Source organism: Sitodiplosis mosellana, unplaced genomic scaffold (genome assembly GCF_009176505.1).
Source record: "Sitodiplosis mosellana isolate CC-2019 unplaced genomic scaffold, AAFC_SMos_1.0 Smas_scaffold_14, whole genome shotgun sequence".
Classification (NCBI taxonomy): Eukaryota; Metazoa; Arthropoda; class Insecta; order Diptera; family Cecidomyiidae; genus Sitodiplosis; species Sitodiplosis mosellana.
The window spans coordinates 492986-509953 of NW_022595256.1; the positions used below are offsets into that span (position 1 = coordinate 492986).

Below are 16968 nucleotides of genomic sequence, written 5' to 3' on the forward strand. Positions count from 1 at the left end.
GCCCGAGAAAGGACAATAATTTGCTTTTACCATTTTGATTTACGCTAATGACTCGAAATAATAATGGCTGTAAGCTTGAGCCTGTGAAAGAGATACCACAAGCTACTGCGAAGTGCTCCAAAATAGTATCTTTACATAGATAGTCGGGAGGACTAATAGAGCTGAGCAGAAACAAATACGTTACTTTGGATACCATAACTTTTTTCTAGAATTTCAATAACATTTTTCAGTTTCCTTTACTTTTTGCGAATCGAACTAGCGTTTTTCAAAACTTAAATTACTTTAAATATTTTTTTTTTGGCTATTGATACCCCTTCTCATTTCGAACACAAGAAAAAAAACCGAATAAAGGTTGACACCGTCTATCTCTTTCAGTTGCACATCTCTTTTTGCCGATCGTCGGTAATAATGGCTATAAATTCCAACACGAATATTCATATGTAAAATAATTTTTGTCTAAAAAATGTTATGCTATCTATGAAATGGTCTCTTTTTACATCTAGAGGATTAAACTTTTAGAGAAGTAGCATACGTGTAAAATTTACTGGTGCTCCATACGGTATAAATGCGTTGGTAAATTACCATCTCGTCAGAGATGAGAGGCTTCGTTAAACGAAAGAGTTACCGTTCTGAATCGATTTACTATTGTGAGCTTCGGATATATGGTTGTAATGCAATGACCGAGACATATTATGTACACAGGAGCCCAGGTTTATTTGCGCTCTTTCTATTGCTCTCTCGCTCTCTGTCCAGAGTTAAGGTATGTTAGAAATGTTCCCTTTATGTCGTTCCAACAGCGACAACGACAAGGATATCTAGCCTCTGGTGTTTGCATCATACAAAGAAGAGGGAAAAAAAGATGAAAAAAACAACCATCTAGCTTGTCAAAAACTTATAAAATATTGGCTCTTTCCCATTGGACTCGTTGTCGTTTTCGCTCGTCATAATTTCGCATCATGTTGTATGTGTCCCGACACTGGCATATACCAAGCAACCATGACATGAGCGAACATATTTAAGAGCGTCAAAAATGAAATGAGAAGCAGTCGAAGCAGCAGCAGCAGCAGCAGAAGAAGTAGGATAAAACGAGCCAAACGTTGAAACGAAGACGATGGTCACTGAAAACTGCAACTGCAGTGAATATGAGAGGGAGAGAGAGAGAGAGAGAGAGAGAGATCTTGCAAAGAATACCGTTGTCCGGCCAAAAGCGAGAAACGAGGAAAGAAGCTGGAAAATTATTATTATTATAGCACATATTTTTACCATACTCATCCGTTGGCTTTAGTTTAGTGACGCGCATTGAATAATGTTGGAAAATATCAAGGCATTAGTTGAATGAGTAGCTATGTGTTGGAATGGTTCTCTCACCCGCTCACTCTCTCGTCTGCTCGCTCTTTTCTATTCGAAGCCAGTTCAATATTCTTTTGATATGTCCTGAAAATTGGAACACACACTATCAAAAACATCGATGGAAACAGAATCGAAAGAAAATCCATGCAAGTATAAATTGTGATTGAAGCCGAAGCATAAGACTCTAATGCTGATGTCCGTCCGATATGAGTCCAATTTATGTGCACATAACACCGACTATTTTAGTTCACTCGGTATCGCTTTTCCTTCTTCATATTCACCTTTTTCCCGTTCTCTCTCTCTCTCTCTCTCTCCTCTCTCTCTCTCTCTCTCTCTCTCTCTCTCTCTCTCTTCAAGTTTGTATTTATGAATTTTCGATCATGTGTAGAGAAGCCATAAATGCCCGTTCATTTTGCCCCGCTTACAATGAGGTTGAGTAATGCAGACGGTCATTGCTGTTGTTTTGGCAAAGACGCTTGTGAATAACAGTTGACACGGCTTTGATGGAAAATATTGTCGATCGACAAGGGAGAGGAAAAAAACCAACTTGCTCCGATAAAGCCATTCTGATTAAATAGCCTGGGTGTGTTTTTATAGCATTGTGAGTTCGGTAAAAGAAAACGACGAAAAAAAGTCGACCAGTAAATTTTGGATGTAGACTGTAAATGTGAAGCAAAGGTGCTCTGGGCACTAGCTATCAAATGTGTGGTAAATATTTTAGAGTCGTTTCCGTTAAGGTGCATACACGAGTAATCTAACGATGCGGGGGCAAATTAGAAAAATTTTATAGCTAAAGGAATATCACTTGACATTGACTAAAATACGCAAGATATATGACCCGATCGTTGATGTCACTTTTGGCTACTTTTCGGTACTTTTTTCCGTTACTTCCTTCAGCGAATCCATGCCGTTGTCGTTTATGTCATCGTGTCTTCGTTCTCTTTTGCCGCTGGTTTTTCTTCTTCCGCACCGCTATCCACCCATAATTCGTGTGATTTAGTATGAATTGCCATCGCAATGGTCCCAAAATTCGCAATCAGCAGCTTAAACGTTGCTCTATGATGCTGATGCAAAATGTTTTACGTCGGTGTGTGTGTCTCTCTCTCTTTTTTTTTGTTCGCATTGGAAATTTATTACTTTTTTGGTTAATCTTTAACAGACGATAACCGAAAATACGACTATTTAATGTATGAGTTCGCCCGTGTGCATGTGGAGATTGAGTATTAGTAACGACAGCGGCAGCACACACACACAACAGCATCAACAATCGCCAAACATTAGGTTTGATAATGGGCTAGCACTTGCTACTATCATCTTCCTCGTTCTCTTTATGTATGCGAGCGAGCGCGTTGTGATGCCAAAGAAACAATTTATATTTATGTGGTTTCCTTCCATCGTATTCAACGGCTTCACATCAAACTTCATGGACACACCATAATGTATCTAAAATGCCATTAAATCGACCAAATAGATCACCGCAGTCCAAATATATTAACGGCAAAACAACAGCGTTTTCACACCGAACGAAAAGACCGCGATTGAGTGAACGTTTATCGAGTGGTTCTCATCTTTTTGCCTCGATATTTCGGCTCTTCTTGCTTTGCTTCTCTCTTTTTTTTTAAATACATGTCGTCGCAATTATGTATTGCTTTTATCTCTTCTCTAAAGCCCATAATTTTGTAATAATATTTCATAAATATTCTGTGTGTTGCTCTAATCTGCTCTGACAAACAATTGAAATGCAGTGGCTTCACGGTTGCTGGTGATGCGGCTACTGCCCACAAATTATAAAAAGCTTTACACCATCATGCTGGAACAGTTTTTCGTTCGGAACTAATTCTTTTCGTTGGCGTGTTGTCTTTTTTTTTCCTTTATCCCTGACGTCCATTCCACGTTCTTTTTCCTACCTTAATAATTTACACTGGCAATGTCATTATAGCACTTTAAATGTTGGTATCGGCTATACTTCACTGGCTATGATGCCATATGTCATACAAATATTATCATAAACACGGCATACTAATGTGCTTAACGGACGAGCATTTTAAAGCGTTGATATACGACCGACATTTTTGCTCTCCTTTGCCAACAACCCCTCACCACTCCCGCATAGCTCACCTCTTACCAGGGAAGAAATGAAGTTTGCGATCAATGTGGCGGCAGCGACGGTGGTGGCGTTGAAAATCGTGGCTCCAACTTTAATGGTGGGATAATGATGCGTGCGATACGATATGGCAATACCAGAACTAACATAAATTTTCTAATTAAATTTCGCCACTTTTATCATTCATTTCAGTAGATTGTATTTTTAGCCGGTTGGCTGTGTGTAGAGCTGGGTGGCTCGTTTTTTCGGTGCTTTTTTCTACTCTCTCTCTCTCCTATTCATAATTTTTTAATGTTAATGGAGGGAACACATTAAAGGTACATTATGAACTGGTCGCACAATAAACATCTTTTCGTTATCGTTTTCACTCACTCATTATGCCTCACGCGTTTGGTTTCCATATCTTCATTTCATACTAGAACTTTTTTTTTCTCCTATTGTTTTTAGCCAACGCATTATCATTTTAGCCATCAACATCAGTTGTGCGCACTTAGATTTTTTTTTCTCTCCTAAACCATTTAAGGCATGACCAAAGACTGGAAAAATATGAAGGAAAAAAAACGAAACCGTTAATTGTTATCTATGTCTATCCGAATTATGGTTTCGCATTCAAAAATGGTAGCAGAAAGTTCGTTTAGAAGAAGATTGCTTGAGCTGTGCAAACTCAAATATGCGCACGAATACAGGTTGATAACTGATTTTTGATTGTTGGTTAGTGGTTTTAGAATATTTACCTAGTTCATTGATTTTCTTTTCCATTTGCATTGCAGTGATGTACTGCCTTTAATCAGAAACAACATAAAAATAGGGTTGTAAGATAATAAAAGTGATGAAACAGAAGCCGGGATGTAGTGAAAACAGCACTAAAAACAACAAAACGGATAATAATTGACCAGTAATCGAAATCGTGTCTGCCGCACCGACTGCCCAGTAGTAGTAGCACTCATCTGGATCGAAGTTGGCGTTATGTGTTTGTTGCATGCATCTACTTTCCACTTTCATCCTTTACGATTTGCTAGTACTATCGAGCATTACACATTGTCTCTCTATCACCATATATCCACGTTTCACGTCCACTAAATAGAAAAGCGAGTGAGTAATAACATTACGTTATAAATTACTTCACCCTTCGCATACACACAAGAGGGAACAAAAATGCTTTCCAAACGCGTAATGCGATTCAAGAACTGTTTTGATGTTTTGAACACACAAAGCGGTTGGACGGTAGCGCAATGTTTCACATACAGGAGAGGAAAAAAAAGCGTGTGTGTGTACGAAGAATAAATGCAGAATGAGTTGAGCGAAAGAAGCAAGAACAAAAATGCCATCAAGAAAAGTGGAGCTACGAAGAAAACGAAATGAAATGATTCTGATGAATCGAATCGTATGATAGATTTATGAGCGACAAGGGAGTGGATATTTTACTATGTTTCTTTTCTTTCGTTCGTTCCATTCTATTTCGATAGTCTTTATCGCCTTTTCTTCAGAAGCATTTCTGCACACATATGGCAACACCGTTCCCATGAACATAGTTAAAGAGAATGTTTTTTTGCTTCCTTCGATGAGATTCTTCGGGTGAAGAAGAGTGAAAGAAAAAGACGCACACATAAACTGAAAATCGATCCGATCGTCATCGTCACACTGAGAGTTGGAACTTATCACGAACTGAAAAATAGTGGAGTGATGCGTTGGCATGCTAGCTGCCGATTTGGACACAATGTATTATGGCGCACATAAAAATAACTGGAAATCTTTTGCGAAGCATAAATTCTCCGCGAACACACACACGCCACAGCTCATTCGGGGAAAACTCCCCCAAGAAACTTCACGTGTGTAAAATTCTTCCGCACTGAATTGACCACACAATACTGATGCACACACAGTGTGTGTATAACTAAAATCGTTTTGTCCTTGGAAAAAATGAAATAAAACCCCGAAATTTATTGAACATGCTATATTGATCGACATCCATTTGATTTTGCCGTACGGATTGCCAAAATGAATTCCGTCGCGCAAAATTGTCGTGAATCCAATAAAGGCAACCAAACCAATAAATATAAAAGTCACACGAATGTAATGGACAACAAAACGATGACAACGTCAGAAGAAACGTGGCCGTAGATGCGTGTGTCCATCACATTCAAAGTGAAGCATTTCGAGATAGTTTGAGTGCAATAAGAAAAGCAACAACAGCAACTGAGGCTGAGGCGTTCGTAAATTTCATTTCTCACATTCTGATCATTGATTTATATCACAGTGACAAAAGATGGGAAAATGCGAAAAATTTATTGATAATTACTTCCATCGATGGCGTCTCCCCCGAATACCGAAAGACCCAAATTGAATACTTCAATCAAATCGAATTGCTGAAGAGCAACAGTAACGGAATAGCCTTTGATTTTTCAACTGATTGCAAAATACTCACACATCACAAACGCTTCAGTTTACACTTGAGCAATCTTTTTAATTGCGGTTGAGTTTTCGCCGCTTTTTTTTGCGAACGAAAACAACAAAAAAACACGACAGCTTTCATTTTCAATTAATACAAATCAAAGAGCATTTTTGATATATGTTCTCAGCAGCACTCCGGTTTGCAAACGCGCATCTAATCCTTGATCTGAAATTGCAATTTGAAATCAACCATACACACACAAAAGATAACAATTACCTCTTGACGTATTAATCAGTTCGGGTGAATTATTTCAATGTGTCAGTCTCAATATATATCTTATAGCACATGCATTGGAAAAACCGCGCGCCACACACGGACAGTGATTTTCTCATCAAAGCAGATGAGTGCAACGCTGTAGAAGTTTCTCTTTGATCTTCTTTCGTTTGCAAAAAAATAATAGCAACATGCAATGTCAAATGCACCCAATCCACCCATCACCAAGTCATTTCAATCCAGCTTCCGATTCGCTCATTTCCGCCCTTGCCTCCTTCACACACACACGAGGGATCGAATGCGATCCGACACGAGAGAAAGAGAGTGAGAACGAGCGAAAAAAAGGCAACAACTAATCGACTCGAATGGTATTAAAAGGTAATTAATTGATGAAAAAGTTGAACGGTATTTCTAATTAAGCGAAAAATCCGTTTTTATTTCACGTGTATGCGCAATTACTTTGAACGTATGGGACGTATGGTGAAAACAACGATTGCAAACCGAACGAATTACATCTCGCAACACTGAGCGATGCATACGTAAGCATTGTGACGTGTCTAATATACACTGAACTAATGTGAGTAGTGGAGTGAAGCAAAAATGGTAGCGCACACAAAAACGATTAAAAGACAAATTGCGTAATGGTGTTTTCCACGTGATGCACAGTGAGTTAATGGTAGAAACAGAGAAAAAAACAGTTCTGTCTTCAGCAAAAATCCCCGGCGTTTGACAGACCATAATTTGGAATATTCAACGACTAAATGATTTCTACTTTAATTCTTTCATTGTTTTTTGTGTGTTATGTTTTTGGCAAAAATTTATTGTCGTTTGCTGAATTTTTGCTCTACGCGCAGATTAATCGGCAGCCAGAGACACACCGTTAATCATCCTATTGTTTGCGTTAGCACATTCGTTTCACATATATTTGAAATTATGGCGAATAAGCAGCCGGGTGGTTCGAGTGAAGGAAGAATAAAAAAGAGCGAATGTACGAGCGAGTGATTCAATACAAACGAAATAATGCAATTGTATGGCCACCGTGTATGTACACAGCCACAGAATAATTATTGACGAACTCGACGGAAATGCGAAATATGTGAAATGGCATCTATGGAACAGCAAGCACTCACAAAATAGAACAGTCACACAGAATATTCAAACTATCGGCATGTGGTTATAAAAACATTGCCCATTATTATTAAGCGGTTATAATCGACAAATTGACAAGCTATGTTTTCATAATGTATGAACGCGATATGCTTTTTAGATATTTATCGGCCAAATTGGCATATTTCTACGTCGTTCTAGTCCGGCACACACACACACTCGCTCGCTCACTCACACACCAAGGGCTGTTTTCGTGGCGAATAATTAGTATCAATTGTCGTTGCACTGACATTCGCTCATATTTTATTTGGTCCCGCACAACAAATCGAGGCCAAAAAAGAATCTCTGGAAAATTATTAATAGACACTCACTCATTCACTCTCTCTCTCTTTATCGCACTGACACACACACACACCGGCTCAAATCAGGCATGAGATTGTGAGTGAACTTGACAGAGGGCGAGTGTGCGGGTGAGGGTAAAAATCCTCTGAATGATATGTTAATAGGCTGGCAAATCGGCAATTTTCTAAAAACAACGAAAATCCAAAATTGAACCGTCATTTGGAATATCAGTTCTTTTTTCTTTTCCCTCTCTCTCTCTTTCTACCTCTCACTCTTTGCTCTGTATCGTTGGCTGACACAAGCATAAATCATTTCCAATTTGACACGAGACAAAAGCGACTACATGTATATTATGTATTTATGCACATGATTGCTCAAATTATTATTATGATGATGGTGGCCAATGTCGCATGCACACGACACGAATTAGTATCAAAATTTTTGATTTTATTTATAGTTTGTTCTGTGTGTGCCATGCTCGTTTTCTCTCTCTCCATGGCCAAATGTATTGGAAGCCGCATTTTCCTCTGGCTGACGCCGCTTTGCAATAGCATTGTATGACTAATATGCATAATCAAATACAAGCCTCTAAAGAACCACATATAAACACATCCATACCCATACACACATATGCACCGAGCATCAGTATCGGCATCAAAATCCGGATCCGGTTCGCTGCTAATTATATTTCATCTCTCTCACAATATAATCTAGATAAATTCCGAATGCCGAGTTCGCATTCAGCATTTGTAGCTCTCTGTATTTGGTGTGTGTGTGTGTGTGTGCATGTTTTTGTCGAACCACAAATCATATTTTCGCTTCAAGGTAAATAAATTGTGCCAAAAATTTAATTAATTTTTTTCCCTCCTTGTCACTTGTTAACCAATACCGTTGGTGCGCTATCATCGAACATACTAACGTCGGAACGTATCGTTAATTTAATGTATGAATGTGGCTTTCTTTTGAACATTTGCTCATGCATAGGCTCAATTAATTTGTTCGCTTCAATATTTGATGAAACTACACTTCTTGAATGCTACCGTCGGCCAGAGAGAGAGAGAGAGAGAGAGGTCAACTCTGGTGTGCGTTGTTTTTCGGACGCAAATTTGGCCGACCATAATGTCACAAATCAAATGACAGTGTCCTAAATGCGGAAATGACCGTAACGATTCACATATAAATGTATCAGATATTGATGATTCGATGATACGATTTCTGTATGGGTTTATGTTTGTGTGTGTATGTGATTATTTAATCGATAGGCATTAAATATGCGAATGTCATACGATGTTTGTGTCATCTACATTAAGATCTGTCAATTAGAAATCATAAAGCGCATCGAGTTGATCACCATTGCATATACACAGTCCACACACACACACACACACACACACACACATCCAGAGTCGACAGTTTAATTGATTTTTGAATGGGAAATAATAATCCGGTGTTTATGCACAAAACCGTCAATTTGCCACTCAAAAAGTGTAAGTATTCAAATCGAAATAGCATTTCGACAGAACAACACACAATTTGGATCGAAACCAATTTAAAACGCATTATTCGATTTTCGTAATTCAAGTCGAGCTCCAACTTGATTAGAATGTCAACAGTTTTAAATAAGTCAGTGGTGTACGACACACACACACACACACAAAATATGGTTTGTTCTTTTCTCAGTTTTCAGTATTAGTGTTTTTGTGATGGATTGCTCTCAATACGTAATCTATGTGTGCATGTTTATCGATGGTGTGGGTCTTTTACATGATCATGATTTGTTTATATGACACACACTGATGATAGCCATTTCTGTAGCTGAGTTTGTCAGCACTCATCATTTTTGTGGTGTCATCATCAATATTCTCTTTTCGTTCTTTTTTTTATTCCTTTCATGCACATCAAGAGATTGTGTCATCTTTCTGCAAATGGATGTATCAAATGAAATCCATCACTCACATCGTGCACATGAATGACATATGTCAAACACTCACACTCGCATCTCGTTTCGGAGACTAATTCAACTCATATTGGAAGTTTCGGTCGGTTCTTAGAAAGCGTGCTTACTGTTCACTTTAGGCCATTTCACACTTTTAATGCCGATATTTTATCGGTCATTCTTAGTGTGTAGATGTCCATCTTTGATTCACGAACCCACGCATTTCTATCGTCTGGCGTGTTTGATGGTGCTTTCGTGAGAGGCTAAGGGATATACTATACTAGTATGTTCGACTTTGGTCGGCTAATGACGTTAGCCTAACGTTGAAACTCATTGAGTTTTGAAGTGCTTCCAAATGTACAAGAGACATAGAGTGTGTTTTTCTCTGCTGATTGCCCATCAACTAATTTCAAATGGAAAAAATATTTGAATCAAGGTATTTGCATGTTGCATGCTCTTTAACAAACATGGAAATTTGATTTTTCCACAAATCAACATATCTTTTTTCTGCTTTGTTTTTAGATAACCCCAAGTCGAGAGATTGTTTTCATTTTTTTTCTATTCCTCGATTTTAGTGCGATGAAAAGAGAGAAAATCAGTAGCATGGTGCACGAGCGCACGAGAGCCTTTGAGGCACTGAAATTATAATAAACAAAAATGCACGTTCCAGTTGCTGTTGTGTGGTGGTTCTGGTTGCTGTTTCATTCTTTGTACGGCTTTGTGCTTTCGACACACGGAAAATGTGAAAATAATGCTATTTGAATGCCATGCACCAGAGGCATTTCACAAAATGACTCAATTATTCGTTATTCTTCAGTGGCGTTTTTATTTTCGTGTGTGTGTGTGTATTTGATCAATCGTTCAATCGACGTTATGATGGTCTCCTAAGCGTTTTACCGTTCCCTTATTCATGTTTTTTTCAAACAGTCTTTGATCTTTTGAAAGCGAAAAAAAACGGAATTACCATTGGTAATTTCATTCAAATTCCTAACAATTGTTTCAATTATGATGATTTCAAAGTGAATTAAATGACATTCGCTTGTGAATGAATTGTTTTTGTACTTTTGGTGCAGGAAAAAAAAACATGATTTCCGATCTGTCCATTCCGAGGAATTTCGTTCATCTTCTTATTCAAAAATGAAGAAAAAAGAAGAAGATATTTTATACGTATGACGCTCATCGTTTGTAAATAATAGCACACACACATAGCGGAGAGAAAAATAATAATATTTTATATTTCTCGCAGGCGATTCTTCCACCATGTCACATATATATGGTATATATAGCTCTTGTCGAACGTTGATTAAATGACTCAAATAAATTAGAATCATTTCATGTACACACAATCATGGAATGAATGGAACCGAACAAAATGGTCAGAGAGACACATGCACACACACACACACACAGAGAGAGAGAGAGAGAGAGAGAGAGAGAGAAGGAAAGTGATATTCGAAGCCGCCATTAGCAATAAATCTCTTTGATTTATTTGATCTATGATGGTTGTCTATAATGGTTGCCCGTCTTTCTTTCAACTTCTCTTGATTCCATCATGGAAACCGATTGACTGTTCATTTCATTCTCTCACAGTCAACAGCACACACAAATACATAGAGAGTGAGAGAGAAAAACGCCATTGAACCCACATCGAATGAGCACCTTTCATATTCAGGCAACAAATCATATGTGTTAGATATTGTAGTGCAGGTAAAAATCCGTCCCTAATTCACACAAATGCACAATATACTAGAAAACCGAGATGTGATTGTATGTAGTCACAGGTCTATCTTTCATCTATTATCATTTGAAACATACATTCCGACAGATGTATGTGTATGTATCGAAGTGAAAATGAGCACTCACAAAAGTGATGTACACGCTAAGCGAACGAACGAATGAACGAGAGAGTGAGAGGAACTAGGACAAATGACCATAAATACAAATCAAATCTAAATTATAATACAGTGCTCTCTCCATCCGAAAATCCAAAATGCATTTCACAATAATTTAATTTTAATGAATAATTTAGTTATTTTAATATGTTCGTTGCTCACTTCTATAATGCACACTGCACACAAACACACACGTCACAAAGAGATATTATGAACAGTGTTAAGCGCAACGCATGATATAGACATGAAAAGACACAAACAAAAACATTAATTTCGATTGCATCATTTATACAATAAAAGTATGGATGCGTATATATGGATAAAATGTCTGGTATAGACACGTCCGATATATCGCATTCGAACCTGGACTTGTTATCCGTACCATGAAAATACCCGCACGTGTATGCATTAAAAAATTACTGATGCATTGAAGTGTTTAAATAGCCTCATGACCGATGATGTGTTCATTAGAAAATGACAACAATTGTTTCATTCAATAATTGACCAAATTTTATCCGGTACCAAACATACAATGGACATTATTCAATAAAACAGAGTTCAAGCAAATTGGAAACAATTGCCGCACTACAGGTTATCCGAAAATTGATTAGGAAATTGTTATGCACGAAAAATGCATTCCTTTAAAGGCCGAAAATCCCGATGATGATCTGTGAAAAGAAAGAAAAAAAACAAATTGTGCATCACGGATCGTCATCAATGGGTGGGCCTTATTGTAAGTATTTCCTGATAGACACAAATCCATTTCCAACGCTCGATGTGTGTGTGTGTGTGTGTACTTGTTATGCAACGTTAAACATTTCAAGGCCATTACACAAACAACAAGCAAACGAATGTTGTTACACTTTGGAGCACAGCATGTGCCATAAAATCATTACGAGCTCTCTCAACCGTTACGTAAACAAAAGACACCAAAGTCAACGAATATTTTGGCTAGACAGTGTTAGAGAGATCTTAAGACGCGCTGCAATGCAAATGTTTGCTGCCGATGCTGCATCGAACAACAACAACACCAACACCAACAGCATACTTCGTTGTGGGAAGCATTCTGCGAAAGTGGAAATGAAATACGATTCAATCCGCAATGGCGAACGAGATGTATGCACATTGATGTCGCACAATAGAACATAAATTGTGGCATTGAAATATTTTGTAGAACTTTATTCCAACTATTTGTGTGATGTTGTTGTCTATTTGGGCTCGGTGCCGAGTATCAATTACTCGTTTTCTTTTACTCAAATATCTTTCGTAATTTTTATATTGACGATTGGAAAATTATGCATCAAAACATTGCCGACTTAAAAAATAGTTCGTAAAACATATATTTTTAATACAAACACACGCGCATCGTGCAGAGAGCACACAAAAAAAAGAAGAAGAAAACAAACCGGCAAATCAATAAAAAGTTTATGTGAAAAAAATGAACCAAACTAATAAAGGTAAAGCGAGTGCTCAGTGCATGGCTTGCCGAATATACTATATGCAACCGGTCTCGCACCAATTTTTTCGTTTTTTTCTTCATTACAAAAGAACGGGTCGAGATAAGCGCGACATGAAGAAAAACACATGCCAATAAAACTGAAATAAAACCAAAGTATCGCTCGTAAAACTAACACACCATCGCGATTTCATGCGCATTAAAGGCGCGCGGATATAAAATTCAAGATAAACCTTTTTGTCGCTGCTGCTTCTTCTTCTTCTTCTTCATTTTCATCGAATCGATTTACCGACTTTTGTCAATTTACAACAAAAAATACTCCGTTTCTGCCTTCGCACAAATGTGTGACGCGAATAAAACGCTAAACTATGGACAGCCATCATAATTTCATGTACTGAAGGTTTCGTGATACAATTAAAAAAATAAAAATGCATGAAACGTATGAAAAGAAATCAAACTTGAAGGCGAAAAAAAATCCGAAGAGAAAAGGCACGCTGGCGAAAAACCTGTCGACTTAAAGTCAACAATTTATATAAACGCGCATACTATTCAAGTGATGTGTTCGTGGGTACAAAAATGCCATAAAAATCAATATTCATATTAATAAATTAAGTAAGAAATTGATTTTCGGACATTTATTCAACGGACTCACGGATTCATTTTGACGATGGGTCAGGCTCGATGCCTTCAACGTAACGACAACGTCTTTCATTTCGTGCATCTGCCTCAATCAAAATGCTGTATATTTACTGCATCAGAAATAGCATGAATTCAAATGGAATAATAATGTTTGAATTATTCACATATTGCTTGTTTAAATGCCTTATAAAAACGATGTTTCGTCAACTGGCTCTCTTAGCTATACGTAGGGTATAATTGGGTATGAATATGGGGATATTTCGGAAATGATCAAGACTTCAAAGAAAGTAGTGCTTTGTTCTAATTCTCAAACGTTGTTGCTTGTAGTCGCATGTTTTTCGAAGTGTGTCAATCGAGTGTTACGAGTCAAGTGTGTTTGAGAATTGAACGTCGCTTGTTCCTGCATTTTTTCTATATCGAATGGTGAAATCTATAAACGACAACAAATTACGATAAAACCATAAAATTTTATATTTATTCGTTTAAAAATAACTATCTTTGAGTTGTAATCTCATTAACGTTTTCTCGCGTTCATATTTCACGTGTTTGAAATTGTGGCCAAAAACTTCAAAACTTGATCAATTCCGGTGCCTCTTTTTTACGGTTCATTTCATCGAGATCGGGCAAAATGAGAAAAAAAGAGAGATAATTATCGTCAGTGTCGAAAACGCCGTCCTTTAAAATCGAATGAATATGATGAACACATTCAAAAAAATTATGACGATAATCATAACAATTCGTTGGGTCAGTGCAATCAATTTTTTTCTGTCTCTCCTTCTCGATACGCGTATATGTTCCGCGTATTGAACCATTAAAGCAGTAAAACCCCGTTCGGCAGTAATGAGTACAGTGATGACTGGCTTTAATACGTAAATTTATGAAAGATTAAGCGATTGGCTGTTAGTGATGGAAACAAAAGCGACAGGAGCGCCAGCTAAATTGGCGACATTGATGGAATCAACCGCGAAAAAAAAGAAATCTCAATTAATAATTGCGTCATCGTAATCCACGATGAAATACCGCACGATGACTATACGCAGGCACATTTGCGCAACACGATCCCTCCAATCTTCAAAATGTCAAAAACATGATTGAACGAGTGTGGAAAGTTATTGATAAAATGACGAAAGAGAGAGAGAGAAAATCGAAATATAAATCAAGAATTTGGACTTTAAATAAAATGCCATCGAATTGATGAAACGACCACATTAATTGGCACAGAAAAAATATTGAAAACCCGGGCGGCAGTAAATTTCAAATAGCATGACTTAGGTTATTCATAAATCACCTGTTTTACCATCTGCACATCAAGTGGATTGAAATTCATAAGACGAAACTTAAAAATTAATTTAGGAAAAAATCAATTAATTTTATGATGAAAAAAATAGGAATTTTTTTCTTTGATGGAATGACAAACAACGCGGTTGTGAACATGAGCCGCGAAATAAATTAGTGGTGTATATGTCGATAGAGGTAGAGAGAAGAAAGGAGGAGGAGGCGAACATAAAACCAACACGAGATTTAATCAAAATCATATGCCTAATGATTTGATTTCATGTGTTGTGGCGCGACGACGTACGCTTTCCTCGCTCCATCCTCCAGCGCTTGGTGCATTCGGTAAATGATAATTTTCGGTTTTCTCTCCACTTATCTTTGATTGTCATCACAACTGTGCCGCATTCTAACCGAATACTCGCGACGATTTCGTCTCTATTCTATCAACCACTCGCTGATATCGTGTTGATTATTATTTACGTTTATTTTCTCATTCGTTTTCTTTGTCGTTTTGCTGCCATCGAGCTGTATGATTTCTGTTGTTACTTCGTTTGGATCGCTTGGGAAGAGAACTTGAAATTGGTTTTCAAAGGTCGTATTTTATGCATGTCACCACAGCGCCGTCATTAACCTGGCGAATCGTATTGCCCATCCGAAGACAACACAAATTTCTCTATCAAGTATTTATCCATCGCACATAAATTCAATTCCATGTGTCAAGCTTGGAAAAAAATTCTGGCCCATACAATAAAGAAAAACACTAGAAAAGAGATAATACTTGTTTAAAACTCGTTATCGCATCTTGCCCAGGACCTTTCTTCAGTATTTCTAATAACTTGTTGATTAAAATGGAACGCAATTATTTGAAGAAAAAAAAATAGAGAGAAACGTTGCTGATTGATTAGGAATTCTTTTGATTTGAAAAAACAAAATCGATCTTCCATAATTCTTGGAATGAATATTCAGTTTGGATGCTAATATGAGATAAGCGAGTCAATGGATGATTTTATCCGAAAAATCTCAAACAAATGAGCCAAATTACCACACATTTGGTCGTTTATATATATATGAAAAGGCACAACAGCGTTGAACGAGCATATTTTGAATGAATAAAAGTGTTTTTTCATCTTCATTATTTCAATGTTTTCAAATTAAAACAAGAATCAAAATATTTATGACTTCACACACAGTCAATTCGGCGAAAATTGCGAAAAAAAGAGTATAAAATGAGCAAAACGAAGGAATCTTGTGTCACACACATCATTTTGATTTACATACGATTCAGTGTTTTCCATCAGAATTTTAATACATCTCTCTCTTGATCTGTCTCGATTCGTCTCGTCAAACGTAGCACAACGCGCGCAAAAACAAACAGCACGATGATCTGAAGGCTATTTGAGTATAGTATTGTTGGGCAAGAGTCGACGGCTATACATCAAGTCTTTATGGTAACGTGTGTTATTTTGAATGAAATGGAAAGAGAAAAGACGAACAGAAAACAAAAAAATGTACCACAAAACACATTCACACCGAGATGATTCAGATGACTAAATAAAATTGCCGGTTTGGTATGTGCAGCGTGCGTGAGCGCGTGCGCTTGTTCGCTCGCCCGGTCGCTCACCAGATAAACGTATTCCTATTCAGATTTATCATAATCATTTTATTATATCGTGTTGGTGGCTCTTTCAGTATGTATAAATTTGTCTGCATAAATTATATGAGTTATTTGAGTTTTCGTCATTCGGAACCGAAACGAGATGAGCAGCAGAGGAGAGCGACTGAAAAAAAAAACGACAATTTTTTTTGACGTTGAAATATAGTTGTTTTTCTTGTCTTCGATTTGATTTGGATATGGGATTATTGCTGTTGATGTTGTGATAATTTGGCGGTAATTAATAATAATTATCGCGCATTTTGTGGATGAGAGAGCGAGGTCAAAAGCCAAACGATAACAACGGACTACTGTGCATAAAACCATCTACCGTATGAAAATGGAAGCAGATTTTTTGTTTCGAAAGTTAAATCGAAAAGCCGCTACTAGATGAAACACGTTATGATGAGATCATAATAGGGGACAGAGAGTGAGATAATATTTACAATTCCAATTTCGGTCAATTTTTCTCAACTTCTTCAAGAAGTCTAGTGAATGTAAAAACAATATTGAGAGGAAAAACATACGGAAATGTTGTGATAGCATTGCTG

General features: G+C 37.3%; 1 protein-coding gene across 3 annotated transcripts in view; it reads right to left on the reverse strand.

The window, feature by feature from the left end:
* Positions 1–16968, reverse strand: part of LOC129567997 (protein tiptop) — a 187727-nt gene that overhangs the window by 98392 nt on the left and 72367 nt on the right. The window lies entirely within an intron of this gene.